A 4978-nucleotide genomic window follows, 5' to 3' on the forward strand; every position below is an offset into this window, starting at 1 on the left:
CAAAATTAACATTACAATATATAAAGTCAGGTGTAGGGAACAATTTGGTTAAAAAAAGATCAATGGTCTCCCTCACAGGAATATTAGTAAAGAGGGATTCTACATCTAAACTGACCATATACAAATATGAATCTTGTGAGAGGATCTTAGTTTTAAAATCTTCGGAATTTCTTAGGGTATATTCATTCCGGGTCAACGGCTCCAATAAAGGTACCAGAAACTTAGCAAGCTTGTTGTGGATCATTGGCAGGCCATACAGGATACCAAAGGAGGATCCGTTGGAAAAAAGATCATCATAAGTTTTCTCATTAATTATTCCTTCAGTTTTGAGAGACCGTAAAAATCTATTGATCCCGTCTTCTATCAGGTAAATTTCTTGATAGTTGGATTGTCCAATTCTAGTTAATTTGGTGGGATCATCGAGTTTAGTGTTCATTTTATTTAAATAGTCAGTTTTATCTAAAATAACTACCCCTCTTCCCTTATCAGGTCTAACAACTATGATATCTTCACGTTTTGACATATTCTTAAGTAGTTCGTAATCCTCATTCTTGGAAAAGGGAGCCCAGTTAGTTTTTACTTTGGCAAACGTGTTATGAGAGACTACCATTAGTTCATTTTGTAGGCGTGAGATATATTTACATAGATCGAGTCTTTTAATCTCATTCGGGTTAGATTTCTGCTTACCTAATTATAAACCCAATTTTTGTCAATTCTTTCTACCCTTGGAAATACTATTCCAGCTTCTGATCTAAATTTTCCCTTCCAGGTAACAAACGGAGCCAACCTGGATGATCCACAAGGACTTCATACGAGAAATGTCTACTTATCAAGTACAGAAGAGGTTCAGTGGCTAATGATGACGTTACCTCTCAAAGATCGTAAGTCACCGTCCTTTCTTCTTCTTCTTCAAAGCATGGAAGCCGCGTTCATAAGTGATTCATGGATGCATATAAGCTGATTTGAAAGCGTGGAAAACAAAACCTTTCTTAATCCGGTTACAAAGTAAGCCTTCGTCGCCTATGCGTGCCGGTTGCTGCTGTCTCTCACACAGAGCAGAGGATGAGTTCCACAAGGCCTATGAACGTGGCCAAGTGTCTCTTTCTACAAAATGTAATTTAAGACAATTTTCCTGCATTATATTCGAATTGATCAGTCTCGTTTCATGAATCAAAATATTATAGATTGAAAAAATCTAACAACTACTTCACGTCTAAATAATTTACATATTATGATAGGAAGTCTGTCCAGGGCAATACTTTTTTGAACGCGACTGAGAATCACTTCTATGCTGATGACTCCATTTTCGAATTCCTTCCATTGAGCTCTCCTCTATTCACGAGTCATTCCAGTACAATTTCCAGTTTAATGTCTGACCTTCCTCTGCTTCAAATGAACAGAAATCACAAAAATAAAAATAAAGAATAAGTAACGCACGCAAGTATTATAAGTGGAATATCCTAAACCTGTGCTCTGAAATAATAAATATCTTCAGGCCTGAGGTTCCCCAGTAACACCTAGAGTCGCTTTCAAGAAACATCAAACAAACAAATGCGAAGATGGGCGAAAATACAAAGGAAATAACAGGACAAAACTTGGCGGTAAACAATGCATGTATTTGCACACACACGCACACACACACAAACAAACACAGATATATATATATATATATATATATATTATATATATATATATATATAATATATATATATAGATATATAAATATATATAGATATATTGATATATATATATATATATATATATATATATATATTATATAAAAGAATAATAATGAATATATATATTTCAGAGGTTGCTATCCCTCTCTTCAGGTGGGTAATGAATGAAAAAAAACAAAATACAGAAAAGGCGGTATTTATACCAACAGACCCATCCCATAGATAAGAAGTTTTTTGGTCATCCCCACCGATAATAACTCTTTAATCCTCTTAAACATTGGTTGAAGGAAGATTTTGTCAATGACATTTGAATCCCGGGCGTCCTTTGAGATGTTCATTACCTGTCTTTGTTTAATCAAGGCTGACTCTATCATCTTGCTACTTGTAACGACAGTTTCTGCTTTAAATTATATGTGACAAATTCCAGTTTATTCTGTGGTTACGGTTATTCACATGGTTTAAAAATGTCTGAGCTCAGTTGTCCATACCTAACTGACTGTTCTTGGTTGTATTAATCTCTGGGGAAGTGATTTTCCTGTAAATCCGATGTAAGATTGGTCCACAGTCCACGGCATGGGATTTCGGAAACGCCTGTGTCTTGGGATGTCTTTTGTTGGACGTTAATCAGGGATTTGGCTAAGGTGTTTTGGGTAAGTAAATTGCAAAAGGGTTAGATTTTCGGAGAGACTGGTCACCCTCTTAATTCTGACCAGGTTTGGAATTTTTATTTTATTGTTGGGTGTCTCTTTGGTCTTGAGGGGGGTCGGTAGAAAATTATGTTTGCTTTATGAGTTGCTTTCTTCAAGTTATATGGACAGGATACCTTAAAGACGAAAGCTGCTTAGGAATTACTTCAAATTCCTTTTCCAGGAAATCTGGGGAACAAATTAGTACGCTCTTAAGGACAGGTTGCTGGCTATACCTATCTTGATAGGAATGTTATGATAGTTAAAGTAATGAATGTATGGAAGTCAGAACGTTAGTTTTCTGTATATGCTAAATATGTATTAATTAATAAAACATCAAAAGGAATTTTGTTGTCTGTTTCCCATTCAACTTTAAATTTGATGTTGGGGACACTAATGCACTTAATTTTGACAGGAATTCATTGAAATTGCCCCATCTATTACCCCAAAATGTAAGAATATCATCTACATATCTCATCCACAGCAAAAATCCCTGATTAATGTCAAACAAACAAAAGACAAGCCCCAAGGACTCAGGAACTATACGAATCCCTCCAGCCAGGACTGTGACCAAAACCCTCTTACATCGATTTACAGGAAAATCACTTACCCAGAATTTAATGCCACTAAAAAGGTTCTGTTAGGTATGGACAACAGACTCGGCTATTTTTAACCATGTAAATAACCATAACCCACAAAATAAACTGAAATTTATCACATATAATTTACAGCAGCAACTGTCGATACATCTTCCTTCAACGAACACTTAAGAGGATTAGGAAGGAATTATCAATGGAGGTGACTTTAAATTAAATTCTTACTTGTGGATGGATCTCTTTGGTATAAATACTCTTTTTCTGTAAATTTTTCTCATTCATTACCTACCTGAAAAGAGAGACAGCATGGCAATTCTGTTGTAACAACATTTTTACCAGTCTCATATATATATATATATATATATAGATATAGTATATATATATATATATATATATATATATATTTACGTAGATAATATATATAGGTATATATATATATATATATATATATATATATATATATATATTATATAGATATATATATATATTATAAGATATATACGGATATATATATACGTATATATATATACTATATATATATATAGATATATATATAGTATATATATATTATATATATATATATATATATAATATATATATATATATATATATATATATAGTGATATATACTATATATATATATTTATAATATATATAAAATAGAAATATCTATATATATATATATATAATATATATATATATATTATATATATATATAAGTATATATATATATGATATATATATATATATATATATATATTATATATCATAGATATTATATATATATATATATTATATATATATATATATATATTATTATATATGATAGTAAATATAAATTATATATATATATATATATATATATATATATATATATATATATATATATATATATATATCGAGCTACAATGTCCTTTAACTATCTAATTCGCTCTACCTCTTTTGGAATTAATATATTTTTCATATATGCTTAACCGAAGGGGTTTAATTTTTTCTCGATAATAGACTTGCCTGGACCAGGGCGCGAACCCGTGAATCCTTTTCAAACCCGGAACGTCAGTGAAGCTTTACCTACTACACCACCGCAGTGGTGTAGTAGGTAAAGCTTCACTGACGTTCCTGGGTTTGAAAGGATGCACGGGTTTCGCGCCCTGGTCCAAGCAAGTCTATTATCGAGAAAAATTCCCTTCGGTTCGTTAAGCATATATGAAAATATATTTAATTCCGAGGTAGAGCGAATTAGATATTAAAGGACATTGTAGCTCGATATATGTATATGAATCACGGAAATGTGATAGACTATATACTTATATATATATATATATATATATATATATATATAATATATATATATATATATATATATATATATATATATATATATATAGTCTCAGTAATTGGGCGGCTACTTGTAAATCTTAGCTTGATGATAAATAATTAGTGCCAAGAACAGGAAGAAACATTCTTTATTATACGAGCTTTCGAGGTTTAAAACCTCATCTTCAGGCTAAAAAAATGACAAAGGATGAGAACTCACTAAAAATTACAATTAAAAATGAATTGTCTTATTAAAAGCTTCAGTATAAACATAAAATAAAACGAACATCACACACAAAAAACTATAAATTAAAAAATTACGAAACAACTAAAACAAAACGGCAACATTTACAAAAACAGAAATAAAAAATAATATGAAAGGTAAAACAAACTACCACACTCAAAGAAATTAAATGGCTAACGACCCATTCTGTGTACCTACTATGAAACTATATGATAGCTAGTTGAATACCGGACGAGTTGTTTCATTTTCTTAATAAACAGCGACTCGGAAATTAAAAGGTCCAGTCTATTTGAGAAAAACACGGTACTCTAAAATCTAGGTGAGTGAAGGATGGTCCTGAGCTAAACTGTGTTTCCCTTATGGCAGAAAAAGGTGGTTTAGAAAGAGGAAACAAACCTAGGTTCTGGAACGGAAGATCCTCTGTGTTCCAAAATTGCTTTCTAAGCCAGCACGGGA

Source organism: Macrobrachium nipponense, chromosome 38, assembly GCF_015104395.2.
Source record: "Macrobrachium nipponense isolate FS-2020 chromosome 38, ASM1510439v2, whole genome shotgun sequence".
NCBI classification, from domain to species: Eukaryota; Metazoa; Arthropoda; class Malacostraca; order Decapoda; family Palaemonidae; genus Macrobrachium; species Macrobrachium nipponense.